This window comes from Dendrobates tinctorius, unplaced genomic scaffold (genome assembly GCF_039654945.1).
Source record: "Dendrobates tinctorius isolate UK_male_01 unplaced genomic scaffold, ASM3965494v1 ptg000162l, whole genome shotgun sequence".
Taxonomy (NCBI): Eukaryota; Metazoa; Chordata; class Amphibia; order Anura; family Dendrobatidae; genus Dendrobates; species Dendrobates tinctorius.
The window spans coordinates 25,354,747-25,372,387 of record NW_027361829.1 but is presented as its reverse complement, the minus strand read 5'-3'; positions in this window follow the sequence as shown (position 1 = coordinate 25,372,387).

Below are 17,641 nucleotides of genomic sequence, written 5' to 3'. Positions count from 1 at the left end.
CTAGCATGAGACGCGCATCTGTTACACCTATCTTCTGATGAGCATCAAACGCTCTTTGGTAATTGGTGTTGGGTAGATTAGTATTGGGTAGATGAGTAATAGTTGTAAACTGGATCCTGGATCTTGTACTTCCCATAGCTGCCCTGTTATTGATCCAGTTGTATGTTCCCATGCCTGCCCCCAAAAATTCTTCTGTTACTAACATAATACAGTAGGGGACATGTCACTTTTAAATTGTTTGGAGCATCTACTCAATCTTATACAGGCCTTATCGACATCTAGAGATGAGCGAATTTGTTCGGAAAATGATCGCCAGACATAAATTCGGGACAAATATGGCACATTCGGGTTCGTGATTGGAAAACCGAGCACAATTTTATAAAATCGGCAAAATTCGGTAACATTGGGTAAAAGTGCATGAAAATATTTGTGTTGCCACAAAAATATTTTCAGCACTCTAGCAACGATAATAGTGATATATCATGAGCATTTGGCATGTGCTTGATGAGAGGAGGGGGTTTGCAGAGCTCAGAGGTGCGCCGTTTTTGTAAGCACAGCTGTCTTTGTTTTTTCCTAACTTTATGTGTGCACATTGCGGCTGGCCAATCAGGGCGCAGGAAACACCCACAACGTCCTGACACAACGGTTTGTGTCATTGGCTGCAGAAATGACTTGTCCCTCTGCATATAAATAGCGGACATCTTGTTTTAGCACCATTTTGACACAGATACAGTGCAGAGAGGCTGCTCCTGACGCTGCCACTGTTACTAGCAAGATTTCAGCTATTTAGTTAGGCAATTGTATTTCAGTCAGATAGTGTAGCTAGATAATGTCCAATGTGGCTGTAAAATTTATCTTCTGGATTTTTTTTTTTTGGGGGGGGGGGCAAAGCCAGCAGGGCACGTGTCAAACAAGTGTGTTGTGCACTGCTTCTATAGTGCTCCATGCATGAGTATAGCATTCTAAATAATATTATTTCAGTGGGTAAATGTGAAAAAGCCTGCTGTATCCCACATTTTAGCTAGTTAGATAGGTTGCTGTATATCAGTCAGATACTGTAGGTAGCTAGTGTCCAGTGTGGCTGTTAAATTTACCTTCCAGCACTTTTTTTTTCTTTTTTTGGCAATACTGCAGTGCACAAACAAATCCAGCAGGGCATGTGTCGTGCACTGCTTCTATTGTGATCCATGCACAAGTATAGCATTCTAATTCGCATGTAGCTAGTGAAAAGATGTTAAACAGCCTGCTGTATCCCACCTTGTAATTTAGTGCTGTGGTGAAATTAAATTGTCTGCAGACCTAAGGCACATTAAAAAGAGTTATAATTTTTTCTGTTGCTAAATGTGAAACGGCCTGCTGTATACCACGTAGTCATTTTGTGGCGGTGCTATGAACCTGTCTGCAGACCTAAGGCACATAAAAAAAATATAAAATTTTTCAGTTGCAAAAAGTTAGACAACCTGCTGTATCACACTTTGTCATTTGTTTAGGTTGAAATTAAGCTGTAGAAGCCTGATTCAGAGGCCACAAACAAATTCTTCTGTTATTATCATTATACAGTTAGGGACCTTGCTTGAAAAAGTTGGGAGCATCTAGCGTGTTATAGAGGCATGATCCTTCGGCCCCCCCCAAAATTCTTCTGTTATTAACATCATACAGTAAGGGACCCGAGCTTAAAAATAATGTGTATCATCTACTGTTTTATAGAGGCCTGATCCATAGGCCACAAACAAATTCTTCTGTTATTAATGTCATACAGTAAGGGACCTGACCTGAAAAATAGTTTGTAGCATATAGTGTGTGAAAGAGGCCTGATCCTTGGTCCAAAAAATGTTCTTCTGCTATTAACGTCCTACAGTAAGGGGCCTGAGTTTAAAAATAGTTTGTAGCATCTAGTGTGTTATAGAGGCCTGAGCCATAAAGCCACAAATTCTTCTTTTATTAACGTCATACAGTAGGGGACCTGATTGAAAAAAAGTTTGTAGCATCTGGTGTGTTATAGAGGCCTCATCCATAGGCCACAAAAAAATTCATATTTCAACTTTTACTGTAGCTGAAAAGCTGTTTGCAGAGGTGGTGCAGAGTTTTAAATCTAGTTTTTGGTTGTTAATACTGAGCTCCTACAACACTATCTGAGCAACATGACTGGGAAAAAGCAAGGCCGGGGTGGAAGGGCAATTAGGCTTGGTGCTCAAGGTGTACGTGGGGTTGGAGGTAATGTTTGTGAAAGCACTAGTGAAGCAACATCATGTCCTATGCAAAGACAACTGACAACTTATGTTACTGGACAGGCTACACCACTACCTTTCTTTGGCAGCCGCACAGTGGTATGCCTTGTCAATGATGCCCAGAAAGAGCATGTACTCGAGTGGATGGCAAGTGCAGCTTCAAGTGGCCTCTCCTCCTCTTCCTCCACCCCAACATCACACCCAGTACCGTCCACAGATGTGGCACCCAATTTCCCCTTGCTTCCCACCACGTCCTAACTATCCAAACGTTCAACTGACTGTATGGAACCACAGATGGGTGAGTCTGAAGAGCTGTTCACATTCTATGCCATGCTCATCAGAAATGTACTCAAAAGGTTTGCAGAGTCAAGATGAGGAAATCTGCACCGATGCCCAAAATGTTTTTAGCTTGGATCCGGAGCTGGAAGAAGTATGGTCAGAACAGCATTCTGACCCTCACCATCAGATGTTAACCCCTGGAGGAGGAGGTGATCCTGATGAGACTCACGCAGACAGTACTGTGCTGTCAGGGCAAGAAGAGGAGGAGGGTGACTCCAGTGGCGAGAAATGTGATAACACAGGGGATGATTATGAGGTGTTAGATCCCAGTTGACGTGAACATAGAGGCACATAGCTGAGTAGGTCATCTGAGGAGGAAGACGAGGAGGTTAAGTTGTGCCGTCCATCGCATACACGTAGTGATGCAGCCACGACGAGCGATGCATCCTCAGCCACAACTGTGCCTCTGACCAGCAGTGTCCACAGGTCTGCAGCTCACAGGGGTGGCAAGGGTTGCCTAGTCTGGGCCTTTTTTGACACTGCAAAGCATGAGCCAACTCACGTAATCTGCCAACTTTGCAAAACAAAAAAAAACTGAGTCGAGGTAAAAACTGCAATAATTTGACTACTACATTGTGGTGCAGTGACCGTTGTGACAGCTAGGGGGCACTGTATGGGTCATGCACACAGGCATATCCATTGTGGTAATGGAGGTAGGATGAACGCCAGGATGGTAAATGATTGTTATGTATCCCAGGGTGGGTGGCCCTGGGATTGAAGCTTGAACGTGTGTTAATCAGCAGAGGTACTGCTGAGGTTTTTGTTGCAGTGTATCAGGGAAAGCTTCCAGGTGGCTTGGTGAGACAGGTGCTACCAGTCATCTACAAACCCATCCAGGAGTGTGTGTTATGATTGGGTCACCGAGGAGGAAAGCAAGACCAACCTAAGCCACAGAAAACCAGAGAGGTTGGTAACTAAGTGAATTGCAGACCTCTGATCTTATCCACACAACTAGCAGTAGCCGTGGAGCGTACCTACGATGATCCTAGATGCCTCGACACAGCCGGAGAACTAAATAAGCCTAAAGCAAGAAAGGGGAAATCTAAACTGACCCAGAGCAGACCCCAAAGGAATAGATAGCTGTCATGAACTCATTTTCTGCTCCACCAGTTGAGAGTTCCCCTTCTTTTCTCCCTCTGGTGGTGACAGGAGGTAGTGCGGTTGGTTTAAGTGGTAGTGATCTGCCACCTGATGAGGAAGATAACGATTGGATCTCTGGAATATCAGACTGGATATAAGACAGCCGACTCCCTATCCGGGTGCTGGTGATTCAGTCTGCTTCTCAGGTCCTGGACTTCAGCTCTCTTCAGTCTTCTCAAGTTAAGTTTGTTTTTTGCTAATGTTCACACTTGCGCTTGTTGGTCAATTCAGTTTTTTGTGTAATCAGCCTGCCCCTGCTGGGGCTATGCTGAAATTCCACTCCTATTAATCAGTATTTGCCAATCTGCTTTTTGTCCCTTATTAGATTGGCCTATTTTTTGCTGTGTCTCAGAATATTTCAGAGTGCTGATATAGGTTTAGAAGTCTAGTGATTTCAGGGTTTATTTTGCTATCAGAAGTGTTGGACAATATTTTTATAGGTTGTTTTTGGCAGATTGCAGACAGTGTCTTTCCTTTTCTGTCCTTTTTAGTTAGCCGGGCCCCATCGTTTGCTCAGCCTATTTTCCTGCCTTTGTTTGTATTTTCATCTTGTTTCACCATCAATACATGTGGGGGGCTGCCTTTCCTTTGGGGTCTGCTCTGGGGCAGTTAGTTTTCCTCTTTTTCTGCTTTAGGCTTATGTAGTTCTCCGGTTGTGACGAGGCGTCTAGGACCAACGTAGGAACGCTCCACGACTGCTGCTAGTTGTGCAGTTAAGATCAGGGATCTGCAATCTGCATAGTTACCAACTTCTCTGGTTTTCTGAGACTTAGCTTGTTGTCTTGTTTTTCCTCCTCGGTTTCCCTTTCATAACAGAATCACCAGCCATACCACAGATTCTAGGGTACTCAAAAGCAGGACAGGAAAGAATTGTTAGAGAAAAAAAAAAAAGTGTCAGAATTTTTTTTTTATGTATTTTTTCCTCTTTTTTTCTGGGGCCGTAGGAGGATTTTTTTTTCCTAATGGAGATTAAGCAACTGTCTGATCGTGTGGAGCAGCTTGCTGCTGAAGTACAGGGAATTTCCACCTACCTTATTCAGTCACATGCTGCTGAACCCAAAATTCCTACTCCTGATGTGTTTTCTGGGGATTGGTCTAAATTTCAGAATTTTAAGAATAATTGTAAATTATTTCTTGCTTTGAAGCCTAACTCATCGGGGAGCTCTGTGCAGCAGGTTAAAATTGTCATCTCCTTGCTGCGCGGCGATCCCCAAGATTGGGCTTTTTCTCTGACACCTTAAAATCCTATTCTAACTAATGTGGATGCATTTTTTCAGGCCTTGGGGTTGTTGTATGATGAACCTAATGCCGTTGATCAAGCTGAGAGAACCCTGTTGGCATTAAACCAGGGTCAGGATCCTGCAGAGTTGTACTGTCAAAAATTCCAAAAGTGGGCGGTCCTTACTACATGGAATGATAGTGCATTGGCAGCTCTCTTTCGGAAAGGTTTGGCAGAGACCGTAAAAGATGTTATGGTGGGATTTCCTGTTCCCTCTGGTCTGGATGGCTCTATGTCATTAGCCATTCAAGTTGATCGGCATTTACGTGAACGTAAAACTACACGGGAGGCGTTGCTACCTTTTGAACAAATGTCTGAACCTATGCAATGTGAAAGGGTTTTGTCTAGGGCGCAATGTCGGGAGTTTAGAAGGCGTAATAAGCTGTGGTTTTTCTGTAGAGATGCCTCTCATACTATTTCTGTCTGCCCTAAAAGAGAGAAACGTTTTGCACACACACTTGCTGTGGGCAGTATACAACCTAAGTTCCTTTTGGCAATTACTCTGATCTGCTCCTTGTCCACATTTTCCACTAAGGCTTTTGTGGATTCAGGAGCAGCTCTGAATCTGATGGATTTGGACTTTGCTAAACGTTGTGGTTTGTCCATGACGCCTCTGCAGACGCCCATTCCTTCGAGGGGTATTGATGCCACTCCTTTGGCGGAGAATAAACCTCAGTTTTTGACCCAGGTGATAATGCGAGTTGCCCCAGACCACCAAGAAAATTGTAAATTTTTGGTGCTGCATAATTTGCATGATACTAATGTTCTGGGGTTCCCCTGTTTGCAAACTCATAATCCAGTTTTGGGTTGGAAATCTGGGTCTGTGGTGAGTTGGGGTTGTCAGTGTGTTCTTAGGGACACTCCTGTTTTCTCCACCTCTCCTCAGCCTCATGATATTCCTGATTATCTGGCTGATTTCTCTGATGTTTTTAGTGAGAGTAAGTCTGCGTCTTTGCCTCCTCATAGGAGTTATGACTGTGCAATTGAGTTGATGCCTGGGTGTAAATTTCCCAAGGGTCGGCTTTTCAACTTATCTGTACCCGAACAAGATGCTATGTGATCCTATATTAAGGAGTCATTGGAGAAGGGTCATATTAGACCATCCTCGTCACCGTTAGTCGCTGTTTTTTTTTTGTGGCCAAGAAAGATGGTTCATTAAGACCGTGTATTGATTATCGTTCCCTTAACAAGATGACGGTTAAATATCAGTACTAGTGTTGAGCATTCCGATACTGCAAATATCGGGTATCGGACGATATTCGCTGTATCGGAATTCCGATACCGAGTACCAATATTTTTTAATATCGGATACCGGAATCGGACGTCCCCATAATGCAATGAGCCACTGTTGTGGCTGTGATTGGCTGCTGAAATGATGTCATCATGATGCGCGGTCTGTGCCGACTGCGGGGGGTCTATGCCGACTGTCGGGGGTCTGTGCTGGCTGCCGGTGGTCTGTACGGGCCTCTCGGGGGCCTGTGCCGGCTGCCGGTGGTCTGTACGGGCCTCTCGGGGGTCTGTACAGGCCTGTGGGGGGCCTGTGCCGGCTGTCGGTGGTCTGTACGGGCCTCTCGGGGGCCTGTGCCGGCTGCCGGTGGTCTGTACAGGCCTCTCGGGGGTCTGTACAGGCCTGTCGGGGGCCTGTGCCGGCTGCCGGTGGTCTGTACGGGCCTCTCGGGGGCCTGTGCTGGCTGTCGGTGGTCTGTGCTGGCTGTTGGGGGCCTGTGCCGGCTTCAGGTGGTCTGTACCGGCCTCTCGGGGGCCTGTGCCGGCTGTTGGTGGTCTGTGCCGGCTGCCGGTGGTCTGTGCGGGCTGCCGGGGGTCTTGTGTGTGTGCAGGCATCGTCTGATGGGACTACAAGTCCCATCGGGTAATGCCTGCTACAATGACAGTGATTGACACATTAGCCAATGATGGGACAGTAGTAGTCCCATCATCTGGCTAATGTGTTGAATGTAAAAAAAAACAAAAAACATACTGCATACATACTACATATATACTACATTTATACAACATACATATATGCTACATACTACATACATGCTACATATATACTACATTCATACAACATACATACATACTACATTCATACAACATACATACATACTACATACTACATACATACTACATATATACTACATACATACAACATACATACATACTACATATATACTACATTCATACAACATACATACATACTACATGTATACTACATTCATACAGCATACATACATACTACATACATGCTACATATATACTACATTCATACAACATACATACTACATACTACATACATGCTACATATATACTACATTCATACAACATACATACATACTACATACATGCTACATATATACTACATTCATACAACATACATACATACTACATACATGCTGCATATATACTACATTCATACAACATACATACTACATACTGTATATGCTACATTCATACAACATACATACTACATACTACATGCATGCTACATATATACTACATTCATACAACATACATACATACTACATACATGCTACATATATACTACATTCATTACAACATACATACATACTACATACATGCTACATATATACTACATTCATACAACATACATACATACTACATACATACTACATATATGCTACATTCATAAAACATACATACATACATACTACATATATACTACATTCATACAACATGCATACATACTACATACTACATACATGGTACATACTGTATATACTACATTCATACAACATACATACATACTACATACATACTGCATGTATACTACATTCATACAACATACATACATACTACATACTACATACATGCTACATATATACTACATTCATACAACATACATACATACTACATACTACATACATGTTTCATATATACTACATTCATGCAACATACATACATAGTACATACTACATACATACTACATACATACATACAACATGCTACAGACATACAACATACATACATACTACATACTGCATACATACTATATACATACTGCATACAATACATTCATAGAATACATACATAGACATACAGTACATATAACATAGAGAACATACTCACCATCACTTGTCACTTTGATCCCCGAAGCCAGTGTCATCTATGAAAAAATATGAAAATAACAAACAAGCCATATACTCCCTGATCCGCAGAAATCCACGAGGGTCCCACGCCGATCTCCCGTGGAGAACAGCAGCATCAGCTGATGCGACCGCTCTCTAGGGGCTTCAATAATCAATGACAGGAGGTAGGTATCCTTCCACACTGTATTCCTCCGCCACTGTAAAAAATTAGTCCCTAGTCTCACTTTTGGCATTGCTGTGTGAGAAAGTTCCCATGCAGCTTTTGCCATAAAGTGATACCAGGGACTATTGTTTTACAGTGGTGGAGGAATACAGTGCGGAAGGATACCTACCTCCCATCACTGGATTCCTGGAGCCCCGTAGAGAGCGGTCGCATCAGCTGATGCTGCTGTTCTCCACGGGAGATCGGCGTGGGACACGCGTGGATTTCTGCGGATCAGGGAGTATATTGTTTGTTTGTTATTTTCATATTTTTCCACAGATGACACTGGCTTCGGGGATCAAAGTGACAAGTGATGGTGAGTATGTACTCTATGTTATGTGTACTGTATGTCTATATGTATATATTGTATGAATGTATGAATGTATTGTATATAGTATGTATGCAGTATGCATGTAGTATGTATGTATGTTGTATGTCTGTAGCATGTTGTATGTAGTATGTATGTACTATGTATGTATGTTGTATGAATGTAGTATATATGAAGCATGTTTGTAGTATGTAGTATGTATGTATGTTGTATGAATGTAGTATATATGTAGCATGTATGTAGTATGTATGTATGTTGTATGAATGTAGTATATATGTAGCATGTATGTAGTATGTATGTTGTATGAATGTAGTATATATGTAGCATGTATGTAGTATGTATGTACGTTGTATGAATGTAGTATATATGTAGTATGTATGCAGTATGGTTTTTTTTTTTTGCATTCAACACATTAGCCAGATGATGGGACTACTACTGTCCCATCATTGTCTAATGTGTTAATCACTGTCAATGTAGCAGGCATCGCCCGATGGGACTTGTAGTCCCATCGGACGATGCCTGAACACACACAAGACCCCCAGCAGGCCCGCACAGACCACTGACAGCCGGCACAGGCCCCCGAGAGGCCCGTACAGACCACCGACAGCCGGCACAGGCCCCCGAGAGGCCTGTACAGACCACCGGCAGCCGGCACAGGCCCCCGGCAGCCGGCACAGACAACCGACAGCCGGCACAGGCCCCCGAGAGGCCCGTACAGACCACCGGCAGCTGGCACAGGCCCCCGGCAGCCGGCACAGAACCCCGACAGTCGGCACAGACCCCCGAGAGGCCCGTACAGACCACCGGCAGCCGGCACTGGCCCCTGACAGTCGGCACAGGCCCCCGAGAGGCCCGCACAGACCCCGCCTGCACACACAGACATGCACAGTGTCCGCCCACGCACCGCCAACACTCTTCCCCCCTCCCGAACAGGATGTACAAGGCAAGAAAGGGTTTTTTTTAATTCCGATATGTCTGTCCCATTGACTTGAATGGGACTTCCGGTATCGGAATCGGCGATACCCGATACTTTTTATGTATCGGGCCGATCCAATCCGATCCGATATTTCTGAATATCGGATGGTATCGCTCAACACTAATCAGTACCCGTTACCTCTGATGTCTGATTTATTCTCCAGAGTTAAGAGTGCCTGCTGGTTTACTAAGCTTGACCTCAGGGAGGCGTATAATCTTATTCGCATCAAGCACGGGGTTGAATGGAAGACGGCGTTTAATACTCCGGAGGGACATTTTGAGTACCTGGTGATGCCTTTTGGGCTCTCTAATGCCCCTTCTGTCTTCCAATCCTTTATGAATAATATTTTCCGAGACTTTGTGGATAAGTTTTTGATTATCTATCTGGATGATATTTTGATCTTTTCTAGTGATTGGGATTCCCATGTGGAACATGTCCGGACTGTGTTCCGGATTTTGAGGGAGAATTTCCTGTTTGTTAAGGGATCGAAATGACTCTTTGGTGTACAGAGGATTTCATTTTTGGGATTTATCTTGTCTCCATCGACTATTGAAATGGACCCGGCCAAGGTACAGGCCATTTATGATTGGGTTCAGCCTACTTCTTTGAAGGCTCTCCAGAAGTTTTTGGGTTTTTCTAATTTCTATCGTAAATTTGTAGGTAATTTTTCTAGTATTGTCAAACTACTGACTGATCTGACCAAGAAGGGAGCTGATGTGCTGAATTGGTCTCCTGAGGCTGTCTCAGCATTTCAGGAGCTTAAGCGGAGATTTACTTCAGCTCTAGTTTTACGGCAACCTGATGTCTCACTTCCATTTCAAGTAGAGGTGGACGCTTCTGAGTTTGGTGCAGGAGCTGTGTTGTCCCAAAAAGACCCTGTGACTTCTAAGATGAATCCCTGTGCCTTCTTTTCTCGAAAGTTTTACCCAACTGAATGCAACTATGACGTGGGGAATCTGGAATTGTTGGCCATGAAATGGGCATTTGAGGAGTGGAGACATTGGTTGGAGGGAGCTAGACATCAATTTGTGGTCCTCACCGATCACAAGAATCTGATTTATCTGGAGTCGGCCAAACGCTTGAATCCTAGACAGGCTAGATGGGCCTTGTTTTACACGTGTTTTAATTTTGTGGTCTCTTTTCTTCCGGGCACTAAGTATGTTAAGGCAGACGCCCTTTCTAGGAGTTTCTTTGATGATTCTCTTAATGTGACAGAGCCTACTACTATCCTAGGTGAGGGGGTAGTTCCTTCTGCCATTTCGCCCGATTTGAGACGCGCCCTGGAGGAATTTCAGGAGGATAAACCTGAGCGTTGCCCTATGGGAAGATTGTGTGTTCCTGACCAGTGGAGAAAGAGAGTGATGTCTGAAGTCCATTGCTCCGCATTGGCTGCTCATCCGGGTATCTTTGGTACCAGAGATTTGGTGAGTAGGTCATTTTGGTGGCCTGCCTTATCTTGTGATGTCAGGAATTTTGTACAGTCCTGTGGGACTTGTTCTCGGTCTAAACCCTATTTTCGTTCTAGTGGGTTGCTGATGCCCCTGCCGGTGCCCAAGAGGCCATGGACCCATATCTCCATGGATTTTATTTCTGATCTTCCTGTCTCTCAGAGAATGACTGTTATCTGGGTGATTTGTGATAGATTCTCGAAGATGGTCCATCTTGTACCATTCCCAAAGTTGCCATCTTCCGCTGAGTTTGTGCCCTTGTTTTTACAACAGGTGGTTCGGTTACACGGGATTCCTGAGAACATTGTGTCCGATAGAGGGGTCCAGTTTGTTTCCAGATTCTGGAAAGCCTTTTTTTCCAATCTGGGAATTCAGTTATTCTTCTCCTCCACGTTTCATCCCCAGACCAATGGGCAGACTGAGAGAACAAACCAGACCCTGGGGTCTTATTTAAGATGCTTTATATCTGCTGATCAAGATGATTGGGTCTCATTTTTGCCCTTGGCCGAATTTGCGCTGAACAATAGAGCTAGTTCTGCCACTCAGATGTCACCCTTTTTCTGTAATTTTGGGTTTCATCCTCGATTCTCTTCAGGACAAGTGGAATCTTCGTCCTGCCCAGGTGTGGACACTGTGGTTGTGAGAATGCAGCAGATATGGGACCAAGTGGTGGATAAGTTGTCACTCTCTCAGGAAAAGGCCCAGCGTTTTTCTAACCGGCGTAGGACCATTGGTCCCCGGTTTAAAGTGGGTGATATGGTTTGGCTGTCATCTAAGAATATTCCTATGAAGGTTGCATCTCCAAAATTTAAGCCAAGATTTATTGGACCTTATAAGATTTTGGAGATTCTTAATCCTGTTTCTTTTCGATTGGCTCTTCCAGTTACGTTCAAAATCCATAACGCATTTCACAAGTCACTGTTGAAGAGGTTTGTTGAGCCAGTAGTTCCTGTGGCGGCACCTCCTGATCCTGTATTGGTTAAAGGCAATGTGGAATATGAGGTAGTGAAAATATTGGATTCTCGTTTGGTTAGACGGAGACTCCAGTATTTGGTCAAATGGAAAGGTTATGGCCAGGAGGATAATTCTTGGGTCTCTGCCTCTGATATTCATGCCAATAAATTGGTTCATGCTTTTCACCGGGTCCATCCTGATCGGCCTGGTGGCATGGATGAGGGTTCGGTGACCCCTCCTCAAGGGGGGGGGTACTGTTATGAACTCATTTTCTGCTCCACCAGTTGAGAGTTCCCCTTCCGTTCTCCCTCTGGTAGTGACAGGAGGTAGTGTGGTTGGTTTAAGTGGTAGTGATCTGCCACCTGATGAGGAAGATAACGATTGGATCTTTGGAATATCAGACTGGATATAAGACAGCCGACGCCCTATCCGGGTGCTGGTGATTCAGTCTGCTTCTCAGGTCCTGGACTTCAGCTCTCTTCCAGTCTTCTCAAGTTAAGTTTGTTTTTTGCTAATGTTCACACTTGCACTTGCTGGTCAATTCAGTTTGTTGTGTAATCAGCCTGCCCCTGCTGGGGCTATGCTGAAATTCCACTCCTAATAATCAGTAATTGCCAATCTGCTTTTTGTTCCTTATTAGATTGGCCTCTTTTTTGCTCTGTCTCAGAATATTTCAGAGTGCTGATACAGGTTTAGAAGTCTAGTGACTTCAGGGTTAATTTTGCTATCAGAAGTGTTGGACAATATTTTTGTAGGTTGTTTTTGGCAGATTGCAGACAATGTCTTTCCTTTTCTGTCCTTTTTAGTTAGCCGGGCCCCATCGTTTGCTCAGCCTATTTTCCTGCCTTTGTTTGTATTTTCATCTTGTTCCACCGTCAATACATGTGGGGGGCTGTCTTTCCTTAGGGGTCTGCTCTGGGGCAGTTAGTTTTCCTCTTTTCCTGCTTTAGGCTTATGTAGTTCTCCGGTTGTGATGAGGCGTCTAGGACCAACATAGGAACGCTCCACAACTGCTGCTAGTTGTGCGGTTAAGATCAGGGATCTGCAATCTGCATAGTTACCAACTTCTCTGGTTTTCTGAGACTTAGCTTGTTGTCTTGTTTTTCCTCCTTGGTTTCCCATTCATAACAGATAGCCCCCAAACATATATTGACGGTGAGACAAGATGAAAACACAAACGCAGATAGGAAAATAGACTGAGCAAACGATGGGGCCCATACTAAATAGACAGGACAGGAAAGGAAAGACACTGTCTGCAATCACGCAAAAAACCCTGCAAAAAATGCCCAACACGTCTGATAGAAAAATACTGAAGTCACTAGACTTCGCCCACTATATCAGCACTCTGGTATATTCTGAAAGCAGAACAAAAAGAGGCAAATCTAATAAGGGACAAAAACAAACTGGCACAAGCAGTAACATAAGGAAGGATTCAGCACAGCCCCAGCCGGAGCTGACTGAACACACAAAACTGAAATAGACAAAACCAGATCAAATGTGAACAATAGCAAAAGAACACTTAGCTGAGCATGCTGGGACTGAGCTGAAAACTAAGACCTCAGGAGGCAGGAAAAATCACCAGCAAGGATAGAGGGAGTCGGCTGTCTTAAATCCAGTCAGAAACTCCAGATCTCAAGTCATCCTCCTCATTATCAGGTGGCAGGCCTCTGTTAATTAGATCAGCTCCATAAGCTCCAGTAACCACCAGAGGGAGCCCGGAAAGAGAACTCGCGACCCATCTGTCAATATAACCAGCTCCACTAACTTCACTAGTAACCAGAGGTTGGCCAGAAAGTGAATTCACAACAGGCGTGTGTCTAAAAGCCCATAGTAAGCCTGTATATGTGTGTATGGCTGGTTGTCTGAAATAGGACCTGCGATGAGGTCATAGCCATGTGATCCGTATCTCACAAGTGGGCGTGGCTATGGACCATATAAGGTGACCAGGGTAGGTCACATGACAGTGCCTGGATCTGATTGGTCCATGTGGAAGGTCACAGAAGGCCGATGTGTTGGAAGAGGTGCTGCCTTCCTGAAGAGCACGTGTGGAGGCCGCTGACCCGGGGAGGCCTGTGTATAATGGCCTGTGTGTGTGTGATAGTTCCCAGGAGGGAACGGACATCCTGAATGAGAGCTAAGAGGTAACCCTGGACAGGTGGAAATAATTGTGAGGCTATAGAGCCTGATTGCTGGACATTGCACAACCTGTGTGACCACAGGTCTGAGAGAGCGGAGCTCTATCATGAACTTTCTGTTGCTGAATATAATCCTGTTGCAGTATATGGTTTATGCTGATTAATAAACCGCCTGGACTGTTTATGTTGAAAAACCCATGCCGGACCTGGTTAATCAGCTGCCAAGCGAGTGTCCCCAACATGAATAACAAGCGCTACCTTATAACATGTATTAACCTTCATATGTGCAATCAACATGCTTTAGTGTGGTAATCCCACTGCGCAAAAATGCGGACCAGCGGACATCAAACACCATCAACCACCCCATCAATCGCATCTACTTCTTATTCCTCCTCCTCTTTTACCATGTCAACTATTGAGATGCAGGTTTTCAACTGCAGAACCTCGTGTTCTTTACCCGATTGAGTCACACTGAGAGGCCGCCTTCAGCTGTAATAAAAGCAGACATGCTTGCTGTTTTTGACCGATATCAGAGAACGATCACAGGACAAGTTTCTCAATCCACAGTAGCATCTCCGCCTGCACCTCTCTCACGGTCCAGCAGTTTGTCCGGTTCACCATACTCAGCCCTCTCACAGCACTGCAGCCAGCACACGGTTCCGCAGTTGTGGTCACGGAAAAGATTGTTTCCTCCTACGCATGACAAAGCTAAGAGGTTGAACTCCACCTTCTCTAATTTGTTGGCCACGGAAATGCTGCCTTTCCGCCTGGTGGTTACAGATTGTTTTCTGAAAGCTGATGGCCATCGCAGTCCCCCAGTACCAATTACCCAGTCACCATTACTTTTCTAAGAAAGCTGTGCCTGCGCTTCACCAGCATGTCACAGACAACAACACCTGTTCCTTGACAAAATCTCTGTCTGCCAGGGTGCATTTCACCACAGACATTTGGATGAGTAAACATGCCCAAGGGCATTACATCTCGCTGACTCGGCACTGGGTGACTCTGGTGGCTGTAGGGACAGGCGCTACTCCACAAGTCTTGGAATCCCCAAGGCTTGCAGGCCAAACCTCTACATTTAACACTTACTCCACTGCTTCTGTCTCCTCTATCTCCTCTAGGGCCTCCACCTGCGCCCTCAACCTCTGTCTTCACGAGACACGGGTTCCAACAGTAAATAGTGAACCCCCACCACCTCCGTACTGTGCAGCCAGGGCTCACCACAATCAGGCAGTCTTAAAATTGATATGCCTTGGAGATCACAGTCATACAGCTGAAGAGTTGTGGACAGCTCTCCAGGCTGAATTTGGTCAATGGCTGTCTCCGCTGAATCCAGGGAAAACCGTATCCGATAGCGGTGCAAACTGGGAGGCAACCCTATGGTGAGGCAAGCTCACACATGTGCCTTGCATGGCTCACATCCTCAACCTGGTGGTACAGCGTTTTCTCAGCCACTATCCTGGCCTGGGTGACCTGCTCCAGAAAGCACGTAAGCTGTGTCCTCATTTCCGCCATTTGCACCCCTCTGCTCATCGACTTGTATCAATACAGAAGTCTTTGTCCATGCCAGTTAACAGTTTGATATGCGATGTGCCAACACAGTGGAATTCCACTCTGCACATGTTGCAGCGACTGTGGCAGCAGCAAGGAGCCCTGATGCAGTATGTCATGTCGTATGGCACATATCACAGGTGGCACATATCACATTTACAGAGTGGGCACAGATTAAGGAACTCTGCACCCTTCTGCTCAGTTTTGAAATGTCTACTAAGATGGATAGCGCTGACGACGCCATCATCAGCATCAATATTCTGGTTATTTATATGCTGGAGCAGACTTTGAATAGCCTGCGGGAGGAGATGGTGGTCCCAGAAGAAGAGGAGGATGCAGAGGAGGCTGCGGAAGGGATAACTGTCTCAAAGTACAAGACTGTCGTCACACAGGTGGGTGCCAAGGGAGGGTGGATTACTGCGATCGAGGGGAGCTGGTGGTGATAACAGCCAAACTGTTATCGAAGGTGCATGATGCGAGCAACAAATGAAGGAGGAAGAAGTGATGGACGAGCAACTGTCAGATGACGAGGATAATCCTCCCTTCTTTGTTGTTTGGGGTTGGCAGAAGGGGACAGAGAAAACGAGCCTTATTGTTACCCAGCCAGCAATACAGCATGGGCTCGGACCTCATGGTAGAGCCGGACATATGAGTGCCTTCTTGCTGCACTATCTGCAACATGATCCCCGTATAGTAATGATTCGGAATAATGCCAACTACTGGGTTGGCACTTTGTAAGATCCATGTTATAAAACCAAATTTTGCCTGATGATTCCTGCCCCAGAAAGGGACCCATGAATGATGGAGTATCGAAACACACTTTTATACAACCTTGAGGCTATGTGCACACGTTGCGGATTGTAAGCGTTTTTGCCGCGTTTTTTCGCCGCAAAACACTGCAAAAACGCTTACACAATGCAACCCATTGAATTGAATGGTATTTCGCAATGCTGAGCTAATGCTGTGTTTTTTTCCGCGGCAGAATCACATTGCGGAAAAATACGCAGCATGCTCATTCTTTGTGTGGAATCGCGGCGATTCTGCACACATAGGAATGCATTGATCCGCTTACTTTCCGCATGTGGCTATGCCTACCATGCGCAAAGTAAGTGGATCATGTGCGGATGGTACCCAGGGTCTGGAGGAGAGGAGACTCTCCTCCAGGCCCTGGGTAAAATATCCCTGTTAAAAAAGAATTAAAATAATAATAAAAAAAAAAAAAATAATAATAATAATAATAATAATAATAATACATTTTATTTCTATAGCGCCAACATATTTCGCAGCACTTTACATTTCAGAGGGGACTTGTACAGACAATTGACATTACAGCATAACAATAATCACATAGATCATAACAGATACCAAGAGGAATGAGTGATAGTGATGTTCTCACCTTCCGGCGGCCCCCGCACCCAAAGTGATATTCTCACCTTCCGGCGGCCCCCGCACCCATCCCGGTCCTTACCGATGCTCCCGACATCTTCAGTTCCCAGTGATGCCTTGCGACAATGACCTGTGATGATGTAGTGGTCTCGCGTGATGCTACGTCATCTGGGGTCATTGACGCAAGGCATTGCTGGGAACGGGAGTTGCCGGGAGCATCGGGAGGATCGGGAAGGCTGCGGGGGCCGCCGGAAGGTGAGAATATCATGATTTTTTATTTTTTTAATTATATTTAATATTATATCTTTTTACTATTGATGCTGCATAGGTTATGTTTGACAAGCGTGACCAACCTGTAAATCAGTTTTCCAAGCGATGCTACAGATCGCTTGGAAATAGCTAGCATTCTGCAAGCTAATTACGCTTAAAAAACGCTAGTGTTTAGCGGTAATACGCATGCCAATTCCGCATGCGCATTTCCCATGGCAGGGTGTTGCGGAATTGCTGCAGAAATGTCCACGGCAATTCCGAATGTGTGAACATAGCCTAAGAGAGCTTTTCCCCAAGA